We start from the raw sequence: 27,570 nt of genomic DNA, 5'->3' as shown, positions 1-27,570 counted from the left end.
TTCGTAAATGAGTACCAAAATTGCTTGTCAGAAAGACATTTTCTTTATTGAATCTACATAGGGTGAATCGGAGCACGTTTACGCGGATTTTTTCAACAAATTTTCTTACGTTTTAGCTTAAGAAATTTTGGGCATTGTGGTTTAATAAAGCAGTTCATGAAATAAAAATTATACGCATTCAGTTGTTGGCTATTTGCGTTATTAGCTGTAAAAAATGTTTTTAGATCCAAGTCTGTTGCATACTCTTGGCCCATTCAGGGGGCAGGTTGACACGACCCCAGACCGACGCTTTACTGATGCTCAAAATCGTGCAAGAAAAGCCCCTATGAAGCAGCATTCGCATTAAATGACTTAAGGCGCGCCAGTTTTAGTATCTCTGTTTGGAAAAAATGCGCTGCGTAAACGTACTGCATGCGTAAACGCACCACGGTGAGCCCTACACATTCGGGTTTAATGTCTTGCGTCAAGCACCTTCTGAGAAACAACAGTTTTTGTTTTGTTATCAGGTGCAAGATAAAGCGGATGAAGCTAAATAAATATAGCGAAGCAAAGCAGTGACGCAGCGAGGGGAGGTTTTGGGGGATAACCCCCCCCCCCAAGAGCTTAAAGAATTTTTTATGAAAGATTTTGTTATTAATATTAGGGGGACGGATGACTAACAAACAAAACATATTTAACTATTCACACAGCCGCAAAACCCACTATTTTGAACCATTTATCTCAAAAAATGTCTGAGGGAAGTGCCCCCACACTTCCCGCTTACCTTAGCGAGTTTTCTATACCCTACAGACCCGTGGTATTAGCTGCGCCCAAAACCCCCTATCCTAGCTACGCACTTGAAGCGAAGGATGAAATACAGAGGATCGTTTATCGACTCGTGAACATAGCACGCTAAATTGACCATGAGAAAATCATGGGTTTTCATTAGCACATGAGCACAAACAACACAAAAACTGAAAGAATGACCATGCGATTTTTTAATCGTTATCACGAATGCAACACGAATTGTAAATTGAATACGTTTTAGCTCAAAAGGGCATATGAGTTGAGATCATGGAATCTACGGAATGAGGACTTCCTAACCTTTGAATTTTCCTTTGAGTAAAGTTGCGTGAATCACATTCATCACCAATTTTTTTAATGATCAAACACGTTCCGTTGGATAGTTATGGTTGGTTTAGGCTTCGAAAGATCATGAGCACAGAAACTACATTTTTCTGTAAATCGTGCCTTGGTAAGCCAGATACGTCCAAGGACTTAAAATATTCAGATAGATAGTTGGTGATTTCGTCTTCGTTTGTTACACATTTAAAAGATTCGAATCCATGCAGAGTACGAACTATTTGAATTTACCTCGTTTTAGTCATCCACATCTTCGTTCTTGCTCGCTAAATCAACCATCTTTGATTCTTTTGGTGATCAATCATATTCTGGAACTCTTTGTTGATGAGCAAACTACTCGATTCCTCGACAGGAACACGGACATTACCGTTTGTCAACAATTGCTTGGAGATTTGTTTACAAACACGGTAGTGAAGTGTCAACTCGAGCTGGGCCACGGCTGGGCTTACAATTAGCTCGAATTAAATTTTAAAAATGTAATTTCAATTTAATTAATATTTTGAATATATTTAGTAATTAAAATGTTATATTGTTACTAAATTCAGTTATTAAAGTGGTAAAAACAAAACAAATTATTTAATTTGTAGTTTTGACCGACTTATCAATTGTTGTGTTACTATAACTCCTAAATGCATGTCCATAGGAAAGAGATGAATTTTTTTTGTGAAATTATCCTTTTTTTAATGGCCTATATGTTAACCCCGCCTGTGACGAATCCAAAGAACCAAATCTCATTGAAATCGGTGCAGCCGTTCTCGAGTTATAAGTGTTCTAACTAACACGATTTTCGACTTTCTTTTATATATATAGATTAAGCGTTGATTATGACGCGGCTAAAAGTCCCTTAAGCTATATAGCTGAAAATAACGACGATTCTGACAAACGATCACTACAAAGCGTCCTCCGTTTTGGTGTTTGCGATTATAATCATTTCGACCGTGTCGTAAGTACCTATTCTCCTGTTTATTAATGCGCATCCACAATATCTCCTCCTCCCCGTACTTGGAGCACATCGTTTCGGCTGGGCTGATTGATTCTCAGACGAAATTATCTCCCGGGTGGATCCCCTGACATTCTGGCGAGATGACTCAATGCATCTGGCAAAATGTCCCATCATATAACCCTTATTCGATGGTCGGGATCTTGTACGGAGGGACGGTACTAAAGAAATAGTTACGCTATACCCTCTGGGTTTAGGTCTAGAATACTGAATAGAGCGGGATCCAACACTAATAAGTGCATGTGTGTGTGCAAATATCCACAGATATGGACGAGAAGGGGATCAGGTTGGTGTGCTGGCTAGAGTGTTGGCTTCCCACTACGTGGATCCTGGTTCAAACCCCAACAGTAGCGCTAGTTTTTCAGTGATTGCCGGATCCCTGCTGCTGCAATCTGTGGAGAGCACTGTATGTACAGCACATATTCCGTCAGATAATAAGTTGAGCCGTGTTCTCCTTAGCGCCTCTCGTTAAGAGAAGGCTAATACCGACGCCGGGTTTCTCTCCACTCATCCGTCCTTATTTATTTCATCCCTCGTGACTCAATTGCCGTAAGCTGCCGATCGCCTCCTTTCTAATACCATGCCACACCAATACCGGCTAGAAAGCCCTACCTAACTCATCACTAACTTCCCAAATAGATGCGAGGATAAAATCCGGAAGGAGCAGTGAAAGAGTCAATGGCTTAAAAAAACGAACTACAGACTCTTTGAATGACATCTTCGCCAGAATAGGATTACGTAAGGTATGAGAGTACTTGGAAATATCAGAACTTATGAACTTTAAATTCAAAATTCTGTAAAAATATTATATTTGATAAAAATAATGTTAAATTTATAATGATTATACCTTAATCGCAATTAGTTCTTGATAAAAACTACCTCGATGTAATAACGCCTTGATGGATTAAACATCGGGGTCCTTGGAGTCAATCTTGTTTCTGTGCCCGATAGTACTAGCGATTTTCAGTTGTAACACTTGGATATTATTTTCAATATCTTCACATTTCTCTTGTATGCGAACGGTTACCTTCCACTAGCAATTGCATATAAAAATGTTCAAGGGTACAGGGGTGGATACGAGCGGACGTAAAAAAAAAGGATCGTGGCGTGAGCTCTTTTGGGGAATAAGGGACGGCATAAAATCCGTTTCGCACCCAAATCTGATAGCTCTGACTCACCCACCCCTCCATCACCTCTTCCTCTTGCACCCTTTCTCTTTCCAGGCGAAGATTTACTACGCCCGCCACGTCACGGGAGAACTCTTCTTCGCTCGTATGTGCAATACGGTTTTTTTCTTTCGTCGGGCCCACTGAGGAAGCGGAGTGGAGGGATGGCTGTGGAGTATCGGGCGAAGGGCGGATGCGATGCTAAGCCATTCTTTGCCACATGTCTCGAAATACAAACCATATCGATGTCCGCTCTCCATTCACTCGAAATGAAGGATATGCAAAGCGATGCGGATTTCCCGAGGGCTACGATGTTCATTATTCGCTTGGGAGGCAATACAGGGTTATCAATGGTGCGGTTTTGAACATGCTTAAAACAGAATTATTAAGAGGTGAATTCTTCTCGGGTTTTACACCTTGTGAGGTGATTGTAGGCCGCCGTTTCGATGGCTACCTCTGCCATCATCTCGGCCTACCATCAACTCACCCGGTGGAAAACCCAGTAGTATGACGGATACTTCCTCAGGTTTTGAAGTTGACTGTGACTTTTACTGTTTAGACTAATATCGTCTTCCAATTTCCTTCTCTCAGCAATACAAAGCGAATCGAAATCTTCGAGACCTACGTTGTTTTTCCTCGCTTGGGAGGCAACACATGGTTATAATAAAGGAATGGTGCCATTTTGAACTCGATTTAAATAAAAACAGAATTACGCACAGTTTATGATTTCCATTTTTCGAATTCATCGTCTCGAACAGTTTATTTTACATAATTAATAAATTTCAATGCGCTACTTTAGGCCCCTTGCACACATACTGATTTTGGACGGCCGCTAAAATACCGGCCGTTATTCTACCGGCGAAGCGCTGCTTGCACACACGCCGGATTTTTCCCGGTCAAATGATCAGATATTTGGTTGTTGTGCCGGCGCCGGTGATCAACAGTGGCAATGGCCGGCAGCTATCCGGCATTTTACCGGTGCCTGTGCGTGATCGGCGCGCGTGCAAGCTCCTACGCCCTTCCATTGTTCACTCTTGGAATGTGGACGGCCGATATTTTACCGGCCGTCCAAAATCGGTGTGTGTGCAAGGGGCCTAGTCGATCGACGCCTAGGCTACTCCTGACGAAAGGCGCCAAAGGGACTACCGCTTGACATCCGCCGCCGGACGGAATGCTGCACTTAAAGTACCCTAAGTACTCAATAAACTCTAAGCAATGATCGCGCAGTCTCTGAAAAATCCCTGCCATCCTATCTATACTATTTTCCTAAAACCATATGTGCGCTTCATGATACACATGGAAATTAAACTGTGAATTCGTAAAATGGACATGTAAGACTACCATCGCATGGCCGATGATTTCGTCACACAATCCAATTGATCGAACCATGGTAGGCGTAATTACTGTTAAGTATGTTTTTTTTGCTTGTACAACGTCCTAACTTCATTATTCTTTAGCTTATTTTTCTATCTTCATTATTTTATAGTTCATCAAGCTTATAATTTTATTTACAGTCATTTTTATATTGTTTCTACGCAAAGGATTTTGTTTGTAAAAAATAAACATTCATTCTGTCGTTTACGAAAACACAGCAAACATCGTCGATTTGTATTTTAAGTTTACTTTTGGTGTTCTTATTTCGAGTTTATATTTGAATTAAGTTCTTAGGACCATTACTTCCATAGCCGGCCTCCCTGCGATACCAGTTCTCTCGCCTAGCATCGCATCGGGTGTGCGGCGAGCGAAGAGTATGAAGAGGGTTCGGAAGGGTTATAAATGAAGGGGTGAGGGATGGGATGAGTTTGAGGGATAGTGTATGTGTGAAGGGGGCAGGGTGTACGGTAGTGAGTGGTGACGTGCTCTTCTCGAAGGGTTCCAGGGGTCGGGTACCGTTTTTGGGAGGGCGGGGAGACACGAGGGGTACACTAAGGGGAAGGGGTTTTGCATACAGAGGGTGTTGTGGGTAGCGTTGCAGGAAGCAGCGTCGTCGCTTTATTTATGGTGAAATTGAGAGCGGTGTGTCCTCCTACCTCATCTCGCGAGGGTATAAAACATTTTTGGTCCGGCGACAGCTCGGGTAAATGAAACCGGGATCCGGAGAATGCTGTGGACCGAGATGCATGGGTAGGAGTGGCAAGGCCCATCACTTGGAAAAGGAAGCATCACACCCACCCAAACGATCCTTTTTCATGATGTTTTGCTCATTTGAAACCTGAGTTATCTTGTGCGACAATTCGACAGAGAAAAAATCATTCCTTGACCTGGATTCATACCTGCAGGATCTCCCGGATACCGGTTGTGAGCTTTAGCTAGTTAATCCATCTTTAAATAAGAATTTGAGTAATTATAATAGTGGACATAATGGAAAGTAAAGAAAACTTTGAAATTCCACATAAATATAATATATATAATGTATGTAATATATAATATGTATAATATATAATATGTATAAAAAGACTTACAAAACTAAATAAATTTTCGGTGGCACCTATCACCTTCTTCAGAGTTAGGACAAAGATCTTGTCCTGGTCTTTGTGGTAACTCTGAGTAAGGTGTTAGGTGAAACCGAAAATTTATTTAGTTTTGTGAGTCTTTTTATCTTTAATTGTGTCTTTTGCTGTGTGTGCCCAACCTGGGATTTTTTTCGTGATATACACCTCATCGAGGAACATTTTGAATATATAATATAATATAATATAATATAATATAATATATTGTAACTCCACGGGGTCATCGGGTGGAGAGTAAACCAGCGCGGTCGCGGGTCAGGGGAGTAAGGGAAAATACGGAACTCGCGATGTGGTATGATGTGAATGAGGGAATGGGGTACGTTTTCCGAGTTCCGTATTTTGGTTTGCTTGGTCGCGGGCGGCGCGTTGCATGTGCCGGTCATTTCGCGTCTGCTTCTTCTCCACCCGAAATATTCATTTTCATTGCGTGCTTGGTCTGTTTCTCTGTTAATGAAGGTAATTAAATTTCATAATTGTTTGTTAATTCTTAAAGTAAATGCTGTCATAGATAATTGTGTCCCGACCTTTCATTTGGCAACCTGCCACGGATCCTCGGACGAGAACCTATTTCACGACCCGATTTACGTTAGCCTGGTATTAGTTCAGTGGTGGTGTAGACCGAGGGACGGCGCCCGTACTGTTACAATATAAATATAATATTTATGCAGAATCACAAATTTTTTCTTACTTTTCATTATGTCAAATAGATTCCATACAGTCACGCTTGAAACAACTAATTATATTAAAGTGGATTTAAAACGAAGTAAGTTTCCTTCATAATACATGCAAATTCCACAAAGAAAATCCACTAGGGTTCGATGACTTAATTAGCAATTTTTTCCTATATTTGGAAGTTTGTGAACATGTTCCTTCTTGGCTAGTCCCGGTATATTGAAACTAAGTTATCTTCTTTAAATTTTCAGAAAAAATAAAGAGCATACTACTATCATCATTTGTCTGTATCTCATCTTCCTAAATTTTAAGATTGCGTTTTCTAAGATGAAAAATTGTTAGTTCTGAGATGTGGGTAAATGTCCTCAAACATTTAGTCCATATGCTTTTAAATTTTCGCTATGACAGCATGCCTTTTAAGAAAGGAATTCGTTACGGAAACACCGGTTGAGAAGGATTGATGCTTCCTGTGCAACTGTGGAATCTGCGATGATTTTAACCTCACGCTCCGAATCAGGTGTACTTTTTTCTGTATCATATTTTATGCAAAATCTTATCGATCACCTTAAGTAGGCTGAAGCCTTTAAATAGCTCAAACTTACGCACTTCTCCCATATGCATACGATAACCGGGATAGTGACTCCTTGAGCATATGAAAACACCAAATTCCAAGCTATCTTTATTTACAGAACATCTCGTTTTCAAGGTATAATTAGTAATGTTATAGAAAATCATATTAGGGGATCGGGGTGGTGTGGTAGCGAGAGTGTAGTCTTCTCATCCGGCGGGCTCGGGTTCAAATCGGCGATGGCCGAGAATTTTCAGAGGCTGCCCGATCCCAGCTTGAATGTTGTGCGGAGAACATTTCAAGCAGAGCACTCCGTCCGTCGGATGGGACGCGAAACCGTTGTCCCCTTGGCGCCTTTCGTTAAGAGCAGGCTAATGCAGACGCCGAGTTTCTCTCCACCCTTCTTACCTACTCCTCTCTCATGGCGCAAATGACTTTAGCTGTCGGTCGCCTCCTCCAAATACCATACCGATAATTATACTAAATAACGCCAATAATTATCTTAGATTTACGTGTACTTTCTACATAAAATTGGGTAGCAACAGTATTATTTTGTGTACAGTAATATAAAATTGCAGTAAGTGTGGGTTCTATGAAAGTTTTTCATGATCTGTGGCAAATAGAATCGCTCACAGAGTGATTTGCTCTAATACTAGAATTTAGGTATCCGGCACGAGATCTCAAGTAGATATTATCGTATTTATTACCTAGTTGTCCATTAATTATGTTGTCCAAATATTTACTCAAGAAAAATTTGACTGAAACTTTAAGAAATTCATAATTCCACTCACACGCATTTCATCTCCTTGCATCACCTCCCCAAGACCCCAATTCTTTCCTGACATCATTTCTCGAACGCCATGCATTCTTTTGATCCGTTGGGCCGACAGTCCACAAGAATGTTTTCATATATGTACTGTTTTCTTGTCACCAATCCGATGCTCTTTGAACAGAGTGGCTTCCTCCTTACCCCGAATGAATGTCGTCTCAGCTGAAGGAGCAATGCTCATGTCCCTCGAGGAAAAAATCTTTCATGCGTCCCAACACCATCACCAACCACTTATCTGACGCGCACACCGTCAAAAACTACCCCGTTGATCTTCGCCACCACTCTAAAAAGGCGTGTGGGAAGGGTTGGCCGGATTCCTGGGACAGAGAGAGAGTGCACAAGAATTCAGCGTAGAATGTCATTCTGTCCTGCCGACGTCGTGCGTGGAGGTCGGTAGACGGTTTTGAGAGATGAAGGAAGAGGGCGTGACTCTTGAAAGGGGTAAGGGGTTGAGGGGTACGCGAGGGAGTTGTGAAGGCAGTGCAAAAGCGAAGGGGTTAAAGGCCTTTTTCTCCCCCTCACGCACACAGCCTCTTCCACCCGAAGGGGAATCAAGATGGCGTGCACGCGTTCTTTGAAGGACCTCCTAAGCGTGCCACTCGTGTAAAGGAGTGGGGGAGCAAAAGTGGCGGTTTGGTGGGGGGAGGGTGGTGGTAGAGAATGGGAAGGGTAGGAATTCTCGCCGCTGTCGTTTTTGGGGGTGGTCGCCCGCCCCCCTTCATTTGTCTCTTCCCACACACCCCCTTTCTTGAAACCCTTTTTTTTATAATTAGGGTTTTAAGAGATCAGTCTCTCGGTTCGAAGCTAATACAAAGCTGTTTCTCTTTCTTTCCTCCTTTTTTTCGTTATTCGGAGGGTTGGAAAACTGTGAAATATATATCTGAGAGTCGAGTGACAAATTTCGGGAAGAGACGTGAAAGCTTCCTGCTAGCTTTAATCTCCCTCTCCCCTTTTTCCCTTCCATTTGCAATGAGACGATGATCTATCAATCCTTTCCTCCCTCACGTTGCCAGCACCCCTCTGAAAGGGGAGATGTCTGGGGCCGTGGTCGCACAGCTTCCAAGCGATGAATCGAGCATGGAATTTTCTCGGGCTGTGGGAGAGATATTCCCTCAGAGAAAAAAATAAGACGCACGCTTGTTGTGGTCACGGAGTAGCAAAAGCTGAGGCCTGGGCCCCAAGGTCGAATTATAGATGAAGGCTTGGCACAACCCCAAATAAAATCCTCTGTGCTTGAAGTCTTCCAGAGAAAGGAACTTGCCACCTTGCCCTGCAAACGAGTGTTATTATCACGACTGTGGCTAAGTCTAGAGTGAGCTCTACCCTCGCCAATCCAAACTCGCCTTCGGGTTGAACCGCTTAGTAAGTAAGACACATACTGCTCTGTTTACATTGTCTAATGTGTTAATCATATGATATATCGATGGCTAAGTTCTAACAACACGTATCTTAAATTTGGCTGGTCTCTGTTAATACTGCTAATACTGTTAATGAAAAAATAAAATTCAAGCAAAAAACAGCTATTTGTTTGCAAATGTATGCTTCTTTTTCAGTTTTATCTATTTTTGTTTTTGAATTGCAATTAAAAGTATATACAATTAAAAAAATAAATCGTTTATTACTCTCCTGAAAAGTTGCTATTTTTTAGATACGTGTTGTTAGAACTTAACCATCGATATAGACTTTTTCTCGATCATGGGATGAGATTAATAGCCAATCAAACGTAAACTTACTGAATAACACAGTACGTGATATGTAAAATGAGCCCAATTTCTCATTTCGCAGCCTTTACGACGTTAAAAATGATGGGTATGTAACGAAGGAGGAACTCAGAGAGTATGTCTCGGCCGTTTACGACTTAGTGGGTGACAACCTCCGTCCGTGCCCATCACAGGACAGGCGACAGCGTGGACGGTGAGGTGATACCGCCAGAATCTACCAGTGATAACATGGACAGGATGTTCAAGGTGGGTGTTCATAGCATTCATTTGAAAGGATCGTCGAAACATTTCACATGATTTACGATAGTCACATCATATACATCGGTTCCAAGTTACTTTGACGGCGATGCTCAGAAGAGACCGAGAAAAATTAATAAACACGGTGCTCAAAGCCGCTTCTCCAGTCTACGACTGTTCGTAGTAGAATTCAAACGTATGTATATTCTATCAAGAAAAGTCACCTTTTTTTCGAAGAGAGATGTTCCGACGTTTTATTAAGGACCTTTGCCGTCATCATTAATTGTCATCTATCCTAATATTGGTTGACGCAGCTCTCCAATCAGTTCTCCCATCGGACAATCTTTTATCACCTGCACTGCAATACTTCTGCTTTACATCCTTCATCACTTTCTCCATGCACCTCATTCGTGGCCTACCCTGCCGATCTGCCGATCGAAATAGATAAAATTTATCTGTTCAAATTGAGGTAACACAATGCGTTAGCACCGCATGTGGTTAGCATCAGGTCTTAATGGGAAAGGGTTGAAAGAAAAAATATTAAAACCTATACCAGTTTAGTGTTGGAAAAATCGGTTTTGATTAAAAAAATTGAGTTTTAAACGCCAAGCATCGAGTAAATCGAGATCGAGCCTTGATCTTCAAGTTTCGATTCAAACTAAATTTTTTAAACTTCGATGTTGGCCACTTAGTTTGATCTCAGCAGCATCACAACCGGAGGATGATAACGTGATCCGTCGCTTGCAAAAGACTTTTCTCTAAGGCCGGTCAAATTGGACAAAACCCCAATTATCAAGAGAGCATCTCAATCAGTTGAATTTATTAAAAATTTTAACGAAGTCAAATGGTCCAAATACATGGTCTCAAAACTTTAATGCGCGCGCATTCGTAAAAATTTCCTTCTAATGTTAAACATATTTATTCTAAATAGATTTTTTGGGACTTTTAATAAATCTCAAATGTGGATTTCGATATTTTTTCGAATATATAATAAACACGCTTTTGTAATTATTGTGTTTTTTAAGAAACGTTAATTTATTCGATTAATCGATTTTTCGGTTCAAATTTCGATATTTGCTGAAATATGAGCTTTTCAATTCGATTGAAAATCGATTACTCGAAAAATCGATTCTGACCGGAATTTTTACATCGCTTTACCAGTTAGAAACGGCCTCCCCTATTTTATTTTAAATAGGGCGATGCTTGCTGAGATACGGAATTTAAATAAGGAGAATTTTTGGTGTTCTCGCTGAGGCACTCGTGGTCCCTTTCAATTTGTCGCACTCAATATCTCCTCTCGCACCACTTTGCCCGTACGACAGCACTCGACATTTCGACCGCACGCTTTAGCCGGTGTCAGCGTGAAATCGATAAGCCGCACCGTACCTCAAGTGATCACTCTTGATAATCCTTCCCCATCCCTTTACCCCCCTCCCTCAGCATCACCCACACGTGAGTAAATGATCAATCATCTTTGCCATTGTGATGCCTCCAGCCGAGACTACTTTCCCCACGGAGTGCTCTCCACAACCCTTTGGAAAATTTAGATGCTCATTACCTCTCGGGGCGCGGGTTCTCTAATGCAAAAAGTGTCACACGATGCTCGATAAATACGGATTGATTTTATGCTTACGTGAAATTCAATAACGCATATAGGAATTTTCAGGTGTAAAGGGTGCGTATACAATGAAATGTATATGAGCGTTGAATATCGGTCGAATTTTTAATGAATTTGTATTTGAATGTAAATGAATGAATGAAACACTAAAGAACTACTTAATCATCATGATTAACATTTATAGTAAAATAAAAATGAATTATTTCCGCGATGTACTTCGTAGTTTTAATTAACTATCGCTTGAAGTACTCAATATCACAAATTTAAAAACAAACATTTTTAGGTGTCTGCTTTTAATGTTGAAAAATGTTTCAAACATAAATGGAGCCTCGCCTAATTTATTTAATTTTCTAATAAAATTTTTGCTTTGATGAAAGAACACATACTTTTTAATATCCATGAATGTTATAATCTACATTAGTACTGATATTAAGTTGGGCATTTTAGTTAAAATTTGTAATTCTGATAAAATTGATTGTTTGAGGCGTAACTTTGTGAAAGCAATTCATCATTAAAATTAAAAAGGAAGAAATTTGTGCTTTCACATGATTAGTGAAAGCACAAAGTTCTTCTTTTTAATTTTGATTTGTAATTCTGTTTTGGGAAAAGCCAATTTTATACTTATTTTTATTTGTGGTTTACTCGTGGCCAGAGCTCGTGTCCTCACGCTCGATTTAGATATTGGTATACTACTCTAAAATAATATAATGCGACCTTCATTCATTTTCCGTCGTATTAATTCGTGGATTACTGCTACCCTCATTTTAGATTTATGGAAGTGAATGGAAAGTTTAAATCTCTTTAAAGGCAATGTATAAAAATTCACCTCTACTTCATTTGTCACTCTTTCCCACTACGACTCATAATCTAATTGATCCCTCCACCTTTCCTCTGTCACCTTGTTCTCTGTTGCCCAAATCACCTATAAAATGAAGGCCTCTTATGTCCACTATTGTATCTATATTTTACAAATGTCTTAAATTAACAAATTTTATCAGCATCGCAGTGATTTTTCTCTTAATCTTTTCTCACGTGTTGAAGGTTATATTAATTGAGTTAATGAATATATATCTGGCCTCCACATTAGCCTTCTTTTAGTCGTGGATTATTCTCAACACTGGTGTAGCTAAATGTAGGAGTTGTTATTGGACCTTAAAACCCCTTCCTTTGGATAAAAATGTTTTTCGCATTGCGTTTTTATGCTATTTATTTCTATGGAGAAAAAATTGAAACTCATACTTGATGATGTTTATTTTTTATTTATTTTTTAATCTATTTTTATAACAAATTACTTATCAGCTTAATGTTACTTTTGAAATAGAGAGACACTTTCAAAAATGCTTAGCAAGTAGTTTGCTAGCTTAACTACCGCGATAAATAATTAAAATTTTATTATTTTGTGCCTCAATAGGAATGTTTCTTCTGCCGTTAAACTCCTTTCAATTGAATTATGCATTTTATGAACCACAGGTACGGTGTATGGGACAATGACATTTCTCGGATAGGGTTTCTTCGAATAATGATTGATGAGGTCATCGTGGCATCGCAGGCGTGCGACGCACGACGCCTATTAGCAACCCAGGCCGTACACGAATAATTTCTCCAGTTATGGCAAATGCATTCGCGTTTATACCTCGCTGCTTTGTTCGCATCGCGGCTGTCGCTTTGAGCGCCACCACGGTGATAAAGGCGACCGCAGGGACATAGTGGGATCCGGCAAACTTGGAGCGTAGGTAATGCGAAGGATACGGGTCTTTGTTCACGCATTGCCAAAATACGTGCGACTCAGTCCATCGTGTTTGCGGCTTGACAGCGCCCAAATGCGCGAACATGTAGTCTTCTATTTATCCCACAGAAGGGGGCACGAATACTACAAAAGAGGATCCTCAAGTCGGCCTCTAAATGTATCGTCAACCACCGCGCATTTAAATGGGCTTACAGAAGTCGCCACTCGCGTTGCTGTCGGAAAAAAGCGATCCGAGTTTCACGGGGAAATAATATATAATTAGTGGTTTTCACCCAAATTTATGTGAATGATGTAGTGATCTATCAAATTCATAAAAGCTTAATGTTATTCCTACAAGTAATTGCGAGCATTACACTGATAAATATTGAAAAAAGGAGGATCACATTGCGCTCAACACCACGCCGCGGACATTTTTGAAAACCGATTAAAATGCGACCGAAGTGGCAACAAAAATTGGTCTTCTGTGGTATGGAATTGGGACTCTATAACGTCCCCTTGCAAGTGGGAATGAGTTTAGTTTTGTATAATCTAGGACTTGTGGAAGTGATTTTCGCATATGCGCAGAGTTTCAGTTCTATGGAGAGGATTGTAGATGTAGCATTGTCCATTTCCATGCTAATTCGCCTTGTTTCGAGTGCTGAATCATGGTCGCAAAGCAAGAAGCAAAAATTACGTCGTTTAAAGCCATTTGGTTATTTATAAATAATATATTCGAACGTAATATTGACTGGCACCTATTAGGTCCAATTAAGTATTGAAACTCTATTGGAAAGTAACCGTCATCTCTATAATAAATGATAATTTTATCCTTGTTTTTAGCTTTCTTGTGTTTTACGATATCACATACTGTTTCCAAAACTGTATATTAACGGTCTCGGTGGTGGAGGAGTAAAATGGTCCTCGCCTGCCTGAGTGAAGGTCGCCGGTTTGAGTCTCGTCTGGTTATATTGTCATAGTCAAGGGTAGAGTGTTTATGATCGTCCTACGTTGTTGCTAGTTAGATTACCGCTGCAGTAAATACCTCATATGCGCTGTTTTCGGGGAGTTGAAGATAATTAAATAAATAATAACTTTCAATTAAACGAAAAAGTGATGTGTTTGATTTTTGGTGTATTTCAAGATGTTTAATTTTTATTCGTTGAAAAGTCGGTACAGTTAGTACCACAATTTGGAACATTGTTTTGAAAGTAATATAAATTTGCCATACTACAAGTCAACCAGAAGTAATCATCCATTCTCCCAGAGATTTAACTCGAGGGTCTGTCTGAGGAGGTGAGGATAGAGCTCACCTCAGTCAAGGCCACTGAAAAAAGACAACTGAAGAGGATTCAGTATTCTAAATTATCACGACTTTACAACTTATTTATATATCACTGCTCTTTCTTTGAAAAAAGGACTTATTTGGTATTTAATTTTTTATAAATAGCATAATTGAGATTGGCTCTTCCGTTTTTACCTTTACATTTAATAGTAGCTTGCAGGCAGTAAATTTAGAAATAAAATTGTAGACTTAAATCCGCAAGAATCAGGAAGTATGGAACTCTGTGCACGTTGTTATAAAGATGTGGGATTTTTCACCCGAGGGATTCTTTGCTTGAACATCTACCGCTGTTCTTGATGAACTTGTCAGAGGCTTGCATCTTCTCAAACATCCTCTTGATTTTCAGAATATTTCTTGATGCGAGGTCTTGGCGAATCCCTTCTGGCTGGGAAGAAGAATCTAGGGGAAAAGAGTGTGCTTTTTGGGTTATGAATGAAGGGTGAAAAATGTTTCGAGGCTGTTGCTGATGTGCGGGCTGGTATAAATTGTTCCAATTATACTTTATTGTTTTTGGGAAGTTTCTCTTTGTTGGAGGATGGGAAAGGAGTGGCTAAATTGGACTCATCCATCTCGCCATTCTCCCCCTTTGCATAAGTTTCCCGGACCCATTCACCTCGCGAAGTTTTATTAAATTTTAAAACCAGGAGATAGAAACGTAGTCACGCCATGTTGAAATCTGGTGAGCACGGGGTCGTCTTACTTCGCTGGCTGGCATTAAATTGGATTTCTCTGTTTTAGATTCTTTTTTTTTAAGCGGAAGAAACCATTATTTCCAGCGAAAATGACAGAAAGACTAAGGATAGGTACCCCAGTCTTGAGAAGTATTTCTAGGAAAAAAATCTCCAGTGAGCTTCAGGCTCGTGCACAAGTCCATGGAATAACGAGAACAAGGGAAGATATATGATATTATCTCCTGAAAATAAATGACAACATACGTTTCTGGCATGTAAGAAGGATATCAAAGGAGGAATGAGGTTTTGAGGGAAAATGAGCTGACGCGAGGGTTTTTCGCTTTAATTTTTACTCAATTCGTTCCGTACTACCTGGAGATCTACATCTACATATATATAATACCCCGCAAGCCGCCTAAAAGGCGTGTGGCAGGGGGTGTTAGGACACCAGCCGTTACAGTTAAAAAAAGAAGTACTCTAACGAGGTTGGTACTAGCGTTTATTAAAGTTCTTTATGGTTCGGGGGGAAAAACGAATTCCCACATCTATCCGTTCGGCAAAACATCTCTCTTAATTTATCGCTTCTATCGGACCTGGAAATATAGTGTGGCTCTAATATTATGTTCTCTGTGTCGCTCTTAACGATATCCATTCTCAATGGGGAACATGCACAATTTTTTATAACCAGATGAATCGGAAGACCACTATCTAAAATGAATGTGGTAAAAATTTCACAGGTGGCCTGCGGTTTTTTACTGAGATATCACTCTTTAAAAATAATTCTTTCTCGGCAGCCTGAAAACACTGCGTCATGGGGTAATGGACGCGTGACGTCACAGAACGGTAACGCTAGAGAATATTGTTTATATTTTGATGAGAAAGTAAGAGGATGCTAATGATGTAACGGCATTTAGAGTAAAGTATTGCTTTTGTTTCTTAATTAGTGATTTTCACTAATCTTAATTGATTATTTCATTCAAGCATAACAAGCATTATGGATGTAAATGAGAAAAAAGAGAGAACGGTTTACAAATCTTGTATCGTGCCCTGTTGCTCAAATACCTCAAATTCCACGCCGAAGAAGGTTTACATTTATGTCCCGAAAGATTCGAAGAAGATGAGTTGAGAGCCTGCAGAAGAGACGTTAATTCTCTCTCGAAATTATCGACAGCTTTCTGTTGTGAGGATCATTTGAACGTAAGTGCCAGTAAGGTTGCAAATCTTATTATTGTGAGTTAAAAACGATTGAATTTAGCCAAAGGATGTTATTGCCACGTAATGTAAATTGAAAAGTTACAAACAATCACATCAAAGGAAAAACTTATTTATGAACGGAAAAAGTGTTATTATATTTCAAGAGAAGTATTATTATAAGATTTTTCTACCGTGTTGATGGAGACTTCCGCGGGGTGGTGCAGCATGCGCAGCAAGGCTTTCGGGTTGACCTTGCTGCGCATTTTCTACCGGTTAAAGTACGTCTACATAGAGCTTTGATACTTGCATTTTTCAATGCATATATGTAGATAATTCATGAAAAACCAATTTTCTCTCTCAATTAGTTCATGATTTGTCTGTTCACATTTTTATCATCAGTTGCAGGAAGTTATGGAAAACTGGCGCCAATATACCATGATTGGAGGGCCAATTAAAATTAAGCCATACGTTGTCCCACATAGATTTGACTGCCAAAACGATAGGAAGACAGCTCATAGTACTCCTTTAAGACCACTGGCAGTGAAGAGACTACATGCAGAATTAATTTCAGCAGCATTGAGCACAGGTTCCTGTGGCAATGAAGCTGACAAGCAATGTGAACTTGAAGCTGAGTCAGAGGATGACCGGGAGAGTAGTTCAGGTATTTCCTTTCAAGTGACATCAAGTGCTGGGGTTCAAGTACGCACTAAATTTAGGAGCAAACAAACGCAATTAAGGACATGTGTTTCTGATAGGGCAACATCACCAAAAAAATAAAATATGTAAATACCCAGACATCCCCCATTCAAAGTTTGAAGAGAGGGAAAGACAGTGAAACTTGTGGAAGGTCGAGTTCTGAGGAGGATGTGAGTGAAGAAGATGAGTACAGTTTTTCTGATAATTCATCTAATGACTCAGAAGCTGAATTTCTTAATGAAAATGACTCAGTTGAAAGAAAGCAAGTAGCAATTGCACGAATAAATTTAATTAATAGAAACCCTAAGCTATACATGGGTGTACCTGAAAACTGTAGCTTCATTCTGGGCACTCTTCAGAGAAACACAATTTTACATATGTCCATGATCATGCTAACTCTAAAAAAGATTAGACTTAATTAATTAGCTTTACAATTCTCTCTGATAACTTTGGTATATCATCCAGCACAGCTAGTAGGGTGTTTCATGATGCTGTTCCAAAAATATCCCAATGTATGAAACAGCCCATTATATGGCCAGCCAAGAAAAAGATATTAGAGTTACTGTCCATACCATTTCGATCAAGGTATAGCCATGTGCAATCAATTATTGATTGCTTTGAAGTAGAGATAGAAAAACCATCGGACCCTGTTAAACAAGCTCTAACGTGGTCGGAATACATGTATGCAAATACTCTGAAGTACCTGGTGTCTAGCACACCTGATGGATTAATAAATTACATATCTAAGGGCTTTGGAGGTCGGATATCTGATTCACTGCTTGTAGAGCAATGTGATTACTTTAAATACTTGCCTTCTCATTGTGCTGTGATGGCTGATCGGGGTTCCAAATACATTGATAGCTTTCTTGGTACAAAAGGCTGCACATTAATTCGACCCCCCAGGGTTAAGTCTGAAGTTAAGAGCACCCAAAAGGAAGTAATGGAGACAAAAAAAATTTCCAGCTTGAGGATTCATGTTGAGCGAGTTATCAGACGCATTAGGGAATTTAAAATGTTAGTTCCTCATGCCTGTATAGATCACAATCTTATTACCTTGATGGATGATGTGATTATGATATCTTGTGGCTTAATTAATCTTCAGGCTCCATTGATAAAGTAGCATCCTTGAAAAAATGCCGACAATGAAAGGGAGTGCAAAATAAATTTATTACAAAAATATAACAAGAAGGAAATGGGGCCAGTTCTGGAGTAACTGGAAAAACTAATCATGTTTACAACTGTTGAAAAGAATAGGAAAAATATTTTTCTCCCAAAAACTTGTGGCGGTAGCCACAACATTCATTACAAAATCATGGTCATACTCAATTCAGAGACGAGAAATATTCTTGGTCTTCTCAAAATGAGGAGCAGCAACACAAAGTGCAAGTCTTTTTTCTTTTAGAAATACATTTGGAGATGCATCAGTGCCATATATCTATTGACTGGTTTGTTTTCTTTGATGTAATTTTTGATTGTGTCCACTTTAGTGGGACATTTCACTTCCAAAATGAAGTCAGGACCAACTGCATCTGGGGAAGCTCCCATAATGGGAACTTCACTGCAGAGTATAAACCCTGTCTTCATCAGCCTCAACCCAAGCTTCTTCACCATGGTTGTTATTACTCTGAGAAATATCATAAGGTTATAGCGATAACAGCAGCCTCAGATATATTATAATTATACAGCTTTCCTCAGTACAAATACATTAAAATTAGAAATAAGAATAGATCTCGATGGATTGAATTTTTACGCCATTAAAGGGGAAAAATTAAGATTACATGGTTAAATTTTCTATTATAAGGAAATTTGAAAATCATTAGTGTCATATTATGAGACACATTTAGTTTGCTAAGTGCCGAATCGTATTTTTGGTGAGTGAAGATATTGTAATAATTCAGAATTATTTAGGCATTAATAATACCTGAAACATATTTGTACATTGGTCAATTATTTCATTACTTATATCCTAACCACTATGGAGCTGATATAAGAGAACCGCATGATAAGTTTGGTATTAAAATTATGGACAACTAATAATTAACCGCTGATGAAGGATAGTTTATATGATTTCAAAAATAAGTATTTATAAACAGAAAACAATGTTAAAACTTAAAATTTTTCCTATGCATATAATATCTTGCTTACCTGCTTGCTTTCACTCCACTCATCTTGGGAGCGACGAAAGAATCACTGTTTTTAAGGAAGGCGGCCACCATAAAGGAGTCAACCAAAGATAAATTGTCTGACTGCGTCTTCTTAAATCCCACTTCAGTCATTTTGTCAATCAGTTTTATTTTCACCTCATTCCCCCAACAATCCCCCTCTTTCTCCATCAACAACTCCCTAACGACATTTAAGATCTGTATTCATTGAAATACAGCAGTATTTAGACATCGAATTTTACGGAGAACTGAGGCCACTGAGACTGAAGATCGTTCGGTGACGTCAAGCCAATGAGAAAGCGTTTCGGGTCACGTGACTTTCGTCGATTTTTTTTAGAATTTCATTAGCATTTTGCAGCATCTGTGATTGGCGTAGATAACTTTGGCTTATATATTCGGATTGGTGAGAAAATACTCTATAAGATAGGCTACAATAACGGGAGAAATAAAGTTCATGCATGTTCCCCATTGTTTAAGCAATCTAAGTCTAGCGCGCAGCCTCCGAGTCTCCAATGGCTCCCAGCCTAATTCGCTTAACATCTGGGTAACGCTGTCTTTACGCCCGTAGCAGTTTTTGACGAAACGCGCATTCTTCCTTTGTATTTTATTCAGTTCGCGGATTAAGTTTTTCTGCACGGGATCCCATACGCTCGCTGCATATTCAAGGTGCGGTCGGACGAGAGCGAAATAGCACCTTTCTTTCACTTTCTCATCCGAAAATCTTCCCACAATACGCTTGACGAATCCTAATTTCGAGATATCACTATCTAAAACTGGAATCGGTGGATTATTTATCATATAGTTTTTATTAGCCTTAGCATCGTGCTACTAGTTTTTTTGGTCCAATCATTCTTTTCCTTTAGCAAGTAATAGCGTTGTGGTTACATTTTTTAACCATGGTTTTATTCTCCCTCTATCTCCGATTATGAAAATGTTTTACTTCACTCAAATAAATAAGTTTTTAATCTGAGTTATAAAAATAATATTTCAATGCCGTCCTTTTCAACGTCAGGGGTTAATACTTAGTTTTAAGATGATTTAAGCTACTTTGAATTAATTTTCCTCTGAAAAGAATAAAATTTAAACTTTCATTGCCCTAACTCTCATGATGGATAAAATTGGCCTCAGCCCTGAAATATTTTCTCGGTAAAAGGCCCGGTGAGGGTCTAAATTATATTCACGGATTCTACGATCCAGTTGGAAAGATTTCTTTTATTAATTCTATTATTCAAGTCCGTGGAATAAAAATGGATTTCATAAGATGGTTGGTGTAATTGGTGGAATTTCGGAGTGGAATAGACCAGTTTTCTCGCTTCACAAGTTTCACTCACCCAGAAATAAAACTCTTATAAAAAATTCTCGGAAAAATACTTCCGCACGTTTTAAGGGATCCTCTTGAGAATTCGACGCCCTCAAACCTCAATCTAAAACTCGCTCGAAGAATGCATAACAAATGTCTAACCTCAGGAATTTTTCCCTCTCCGCAGAATATTTATTTTGAACCGGGAGAGTGGCCTACCCTTCATATTTTCCCTTTGGCATCGTCTTCCTCCTTTTTATCTCTTCACCTTCGCCCCATCCTTCATAATTCCTTCCTCGCTATTATATCTGCCATTTCCTCTCAATGACAATATGCCCCTCGATTTCTCTCCTTCCTTTTGGTTGCTTTTTTCTTATCTTCCGCTACTCTTCACCAGAATCCATCCCCTAAAATAGAAGAGGGTCGTAGGAATCACAATTCTTCTGAAATCGCACTGCTGGCCCAAGGTGCGTATAATAGGTGCTACTTTGTGGGCATGAGGTTAATATTAGTACTTTCAGATATGATTTACCATGTAAATATGTAAGTTCCATACCCGGAAAAACGTCCTGTCTAAACATCAAAACTTGGCTGAGGCACGCTTATAGTTTTCCCTTCATTACTTTTTTTGGCGAATTAACTACTACTGGTGCTCATTTAGCTCAGATTACGGTCTTGAATTAACAGAGGATATTTATTTTTAGCCAAAATAATAGTTTTGACATATATTTACATTACATGCAAATGTTTTATCTTGATAGCAATAGAATTCCATTTGCAATTTTGAAGTGGCTACGATTCTGCAATCGTATTTTTCAGTTTAAATTTTAAAGCTGGAAATACTTAAATAAAATAAACGTATTTACCTATTTTTTACGGTTGCTTATTCGTTTTATGAGTTTAGAATTTCAAATAGCATGATACATAACGATATTTTGCGGATGAAACTATAGTATGTGGAATACGATAATTCTGCTCACTTTGCTAGTCTCATGATACGATTGAAAAGGAAATAGGGTAATTCCGGAAGAGTATACAACGTAATCTGATGGCTAATAACGATATTTTTGTTGTAACTCATAAGAATTTGATGAGGAAAGGCAATATCACGACCCTGTTCCTGCTTGTTATTCTCTGTCTCTGCTACAATTTAATGAAAGAGGCAAAAACTTCTATTGGAGCTGGAAGCAGGAGTTAGAGTGGAGAATAATTTTTATATCGGTGAGGGTCGTGGATGATCAGGAGCTCATTTAAAAAAAGGTGGGCAAAAACTTGAGCAGGTTGAGGAATACAACTACTAGGGCAGCACATTACAGGAAAACGAATACAGCAGTAGGGATATCGGTGAGAGAATTGCGTTTGCAAGGGAGGCATTCATGAACAGGAAGGAGCTTATGAGAGGGTCGTTATGTAAGGGTTTAAAGAAGAGGGAAGTGAAAAGTCCGATCTGGTGTGTGGCGCTTTACGGTGCGGAAACGTGGGGACTTAGGAAGAAGGACGTGAAAAACTGGAGATGTTCGAGATCTGGATATGAGAAGGATAAGTGGGGAAGAATTTGGGGGACGAAGTGCTGGACATGGTGGGAGAGGAGATGCAATTTCCGGATGAGCCACGTAGGAGGCAGAGGGTTTGGGTGGAGCGAGTACCGAGTGGAGAGGGGGTGTTGAAAACTGTGTTAGAATGTAGAGAAAATGTGTTAAAGGAAGGAGTAGAGTACGATTTTTTTAAGATAGAATGAAAGGGAATATGCCTTATTGTGAATTGAAGAGGTAAGTCTATGAGACGAGGAAAGGCAGCCAGAATACTTCTTGAATAATCCATGCAAACTTACCTTCAATTAATGAAAAAGAGAGATGGTAATTTTTCAAAACTTATTCAATAATGTACGACGCGTTTCGACCATTAGGAAATTCTCAAGTACAATTTTGTATTAAATATTGTTTTTGTTGCACATCATAAAATAATTTTGTAGAAAATTACCGTCTCTCTTTTTCATTAAATCAGGATGTCATTCCACCATATTTCGCCTGACTCATTTACCTCCCAAACTTATCGTAATCGGTATAATACTTTATTGGTAACAAAATGGAATGAATAAAAGCTCCACTTGGTCTCTTGATTTTCAATCATGCCATATAGAAAAAAAACCTGTTTTCAGTCAACCCTGTCCGCTGTATGTATTTGTATTTCACGTGCACTATCCTCTTTAAGAATGCCGCGAAGGAAAATTCACTCGATTTCGCCGCTCCTCCTCCTGTCACTTCATGAACCGTTTAGCCATTCTGATGATGGCTTCTCGCTGCGTATGGCACCCGCTTAACCACTGCCGATATGCGGTTACCCTTGTCTTTAGAGTCTCGCCTCATCGTTACGACTCCAAGGGTCGATATATCCTCGCATAATCTCAAGATTCCCGCCACTCTTAGCGTTTTCTTTTCTCCATTTAGTGATCATTAAACTGGCCTGTTTCATGCGCGAAAACTTACTTCGCTCGTTGGTTATTGCGATGGCAGTCTGGCCATTCAGGCCATTTGTGACGTTAAGGCGAAGTCTGTAGAGGTTGAGCGGTTCCGTTAAGTTTAGAGCAAAGGGGTTTTTTACTGGTTCTGCGATCATCGACAGTGCGCAGTTTGAATAGTTAACGTATTAGTTACCGGAAAGGCGTATTTTTTGCATGGTAGGTGTTATAAGAAAGTAATGTAATTCTGTTGTTTTTCATGATAGAAAATTTTTTACCGTATAATCAGTTCTTCTGATACTCGTAACATGGTGGGCTGGCGACTACTATCCATATTTAATTTAGGGTAGGTTAAATATATCACAGGTTGTGTCTTTTTCATGCCTCTTTTAGTTGAAGGGTCGCATAAGAAATTTAGGGAGGGTGGAGGGAGGTTATAGGGACTGTATCGGCCAGTTTTTATCGATATGCAGCTAAGATTACTTGTATTTCAGATATTCCACGACGAACTATCATAATAGAAGAATTCATAGCATATACATTCGTGCACTTTTCAAATTTAGTGCATTAATATGTTCATCACCAGGTAAGATTATGAACTCGTGATTTCTTTCCATATTTCGCAATTAGAAGGTTAATAATATCACCGGTTCTTAATCAGTGGCTCTAGTTTACACAAATTTAATTATTAATGCTTGTAGTCGTATATGAGTTTATAGAGAATGTGTGCTATTGGAATTCTCAAACTAATGGTGGCGATGAGTTCGGGACAGTAATTGGTATTGATATATATACTATATATCACTTCAATGGTCGTATTGACCATTTATTTTGTTATATCAAGTATGGCCAGCGTTCGAGCAACGGTGGTATATAGTAAAAATGGAGGGAAACCTTAAGAATGGTTTCATTTTTCAAAATATTTTTAATATCTTTTTGAACTGAGTATTGAAAATTCCAGGACTGATACATTTAAATTTTTATCCTTGTCCTATTTCTAGAGTTTTTGTTAGCGAAAAATTAACTTTTCACAAAAAACATTAACTTATCGATGGGTGAATAAAAATCATTAGATTCAGTGGTTGCCCATATCGGTGGTTATGAAACAAGACCGACCATTTATATTTCCTCCCAAAAATATAATATACCATGTATTATATCTGGGTACTATCTTTCCTATTTTTTGGGCTTCATAAATTCTAAAAAAATTAAAGACGCCCTAAAAATTTTCTTTTCTACTGCATGAACGTCGGCGATATCCATTGAAACAAATTACATTTCAAATACAATTATACTGCATAAGTTTTACCTTATTTAAACTGAGAGATATGAATTATCATTCGTATTCCTGTGGTTTAATTTTCGGTTGTAGACCATTGTCAATAAATATTAGTGTTTTCAATCTTCTTAGTAGTGGAAATTGATGAAAAAAAAGCTTTTGATGTTATCGATCAGCATGGAATAACATCAGGTGCTACGAATAATTCATCTACCTCAATAACTCCTATATCCCAGATCACTCCAAGATCCTTGCGCTTGGCAGCTTTTACGAATGCTGGTTTTTATTTACGAAACTAGTGGATAAATGTAAGCAAAACATAAATTCGCAAAAATTTCCTTTTTACCTTTACTTTTATTGAATTCATGAATTTTGTATTTAAATCTAGGAGGCCTCACCTTCCCAGAAATGATTAAAACTTAATCGATATCCAGAAGCAATTGCAAGGGTACTCACAAAACTTATAAAAACAAAAATAAATATTTTCCTCTAAGTCTAAGAATTTAGGAACACATATATTTATTTTTTTAAATCTCACTTCATGTTTACTACTTTAACGGACGGTGCATGGTATGTGTAATGTTCAACGTGATGCGTGTCCCATTGTGAACTTTTTCGGGGATGCCAAAACGGCAAAAAAAAAACAAATACAGTACTTTTCTCACCATATTTAAAAAAATGATTCAAAGCTCACCTAATCCTTAAAAAAAAGTCCTGTTAAAACAGAATGGAAGAAAAATCTCTCGAAAGAAAACAGGTCTGAGAGAAGAAAAGTGAAAATCCTTGATTCGCACAGCGGCGTGTGGTCTTTTTTTTTTAATTTCTTTTGAGAGGAACGACCCAGTTTAAATAAGAGTCGAAGGGAAATCGCGATAAAAAATAGTGCGAGAAAATAAAAAGCGAGCTCTCACAAAAGGATTTTTGAGAGAGGGAAAGAAGATGGAGGCGATAAAAAAGAAAAGAAAAAAAAAAAGATTGAAGAGCGAAAAGGGGAATAGGATTAGGCGGCGGGAAGGATTTTAGAAAGGCGTCGGGAAAAGGCGGGTCGGAAAATTGGTCAGGGAGGCTGGGGAGAGGAGAGATAATGGAGAGGAAAAGGAACGGAGGAGGAAAAGGAGGACGACGAGGGAAATGAAAAAGAAATGAAATAAAAGCGCCTCCCGAGAAAAAGAGGGATTGTTGGATGATGTCCCTCACACATGAAAGAGAGCCTAGCCTTTCTGGGGAACCGGAAACTCTCTCTGCAATTAGGAGAAGGGAGACCGTCCTTCCTTTGGCCGGGGGTCGACATCCTCCTCCTCGTCATATCAGCGACGGTGATTCGAGGAGGGACCGAGAGAGAGACAAAAACCTACCCCCCATGCCCCATTAAACCCTCTCATTAACACCGGAGAGAAATCGAGCCCCGATCCACACACGCGGTTTTTGTCAAACAAACCATTAGAGAGGAACGGAACTGATACGCCAAGGTCCTTCCAAATGGAGAAGAAATAGGTTAGTAGGTTTATAATATGAGGGAAACGATGGATGAACTATAAATGATTGAAAACTTTTAAAATAATACGCCTAACTTTTCATGCGGATAGTGGTAAACTGGATACGCGACTTCCTCAGTGATCGTAAACAAAAAGTAGTTCTTGACTGAATTGGTTATGATGTAGTGGGAGTTACATCGGGTGTTCCACAAGGAAGCGTAATCGGCCCCCTTTAGTTCATTATATACGTTAATGATCTCTGCTCCCGCATTAGCAGTAAAATACGTTTATTTGCTGACGACGCTGTCATCTATCGCGAAATTAGTGATCACTCTGATTATGAAATTCAATCATCGGACTTAAACTACGTTCATTTGTGGAGCCAAGAGTGGGGACTCGAACTTAATCTGAGCAAATGCATGTCGGTGCATCTCTTGCGGAACTCGTCCAACTATAAAAATGTTGATGCTGTGGATGGTATTAACATAAAGGCAACAGGTGAAGTGAAGTACATGGGAGTTACGATAACCTCGAACCTTTCATGGGGAACACATAAGGAATATTTGCGGCATAGCCCTGAAGAAATTAGGATTTATCAAGAGTATTGTGGGAAGATTCTCGGATGAGAAAGTAAAAGAAAGGTGCTATTTCGCACTCGTCCGACCGCACCTTGAATATGCAGTGAGCGTATGGTATCCGGTGCAGAAAGACTTAATCCGGAATAAAATACAAAGGAAGGCTCCGCGTTTCGTCAAAAACTGCTACGGGCGTACAGACAGCGTTACCCAGAGGTTAAGCGAATTAGGCTGGGAGCCGCTGGAGGCTAGGAGGCTGCGCGCTAGGCTTAGATTATTTGAACAATTGAGAACAGATATCTTTAAGAGCGACACGGAGAACATAATATCCGAGCCCCACAATATTTCTAGGTCTGATAGAAACGATAAATTAAGAGAGATATTTAGCCTAACGGATAGATATGGGAATAGGGTCCTTCATCAAAGAAAACGAAAGACATTGATTGCGATTCGTTACCCACCAATAGTGTATTCATAATATACAAATTATTTGGTTTTAGAAATACCGGTTTATACGAATGGCAAGGGTCAATTTTATCCTCATTTGAAAAAGGCCAGATTGGCACCCATGCGATGCCACTCCACGTGACGTCACAGGGACCTAGTTTCTATACGAGTAGATAAGAGTTATACATCGTCTGAGGTTACCAATGTATGCATGAGGCACATAGCTCAGGGAAACATGTCTTAATAATCACCTAATAAAACTGGCTAGGGTCCGAAAGTTTTCCTCTTTTGATGAGGTATTAATAATCCTTATCTAAGCCAAGCGCTACCAGCTAGCATGGAACTCTACTACCTGCTAGCATCCTGCGTCGTATCAGCGCTCAAAGCCTCGCCCCAAGGTCACCTCACTTGCGGCAGCGGGAACCAGAACGACGTCACACGGAAGTTTTCCCGGCATTCATACTTACCCGTCGCGTTTTCGCGCGCTTGAAATTTTTCACTTTTCATTTAATCGCAAAAAATAGATATCGTCATTAAAAAATCTAAAGGCGTGAAATACTTACTCCAGGAGTAATAATCTTTCGATTTAGGCAATAAAAAAATAATAGGAAACCGCCCTATTCGTTTTTCCCCCAAACCATAAAGGACTTCAATAAATGCTAGTCCTAACTTCGTTAGAGCTCCACATTTTTCTGTGTTAATGGCTGGTATCCTAACACCCCTTGGAGCGAAATGCAGAAACGACACGAAATGGATTTGAACCCGGGGAGCTGAACTCAGGGTCGAAACGAAATCGGAGTCA

The sequence above is a fragment of the Ischnura elegans genome, chromosome 2 (genome assembly GCF_921293095.1).
Source record: "Ischnura elegans chromosome 2, ioIscEleg1.1, whole genome shotgun sequence".
Classification (NCBI taxonomy): Eukaryota; Metazoa; Arthropoda; class Insecta; order Odonata; family Coenagrionidae; genus Ischnura; species Ischnura elegans.
This window is presented reverse-complemented; position numbering follows the sequence as displayed.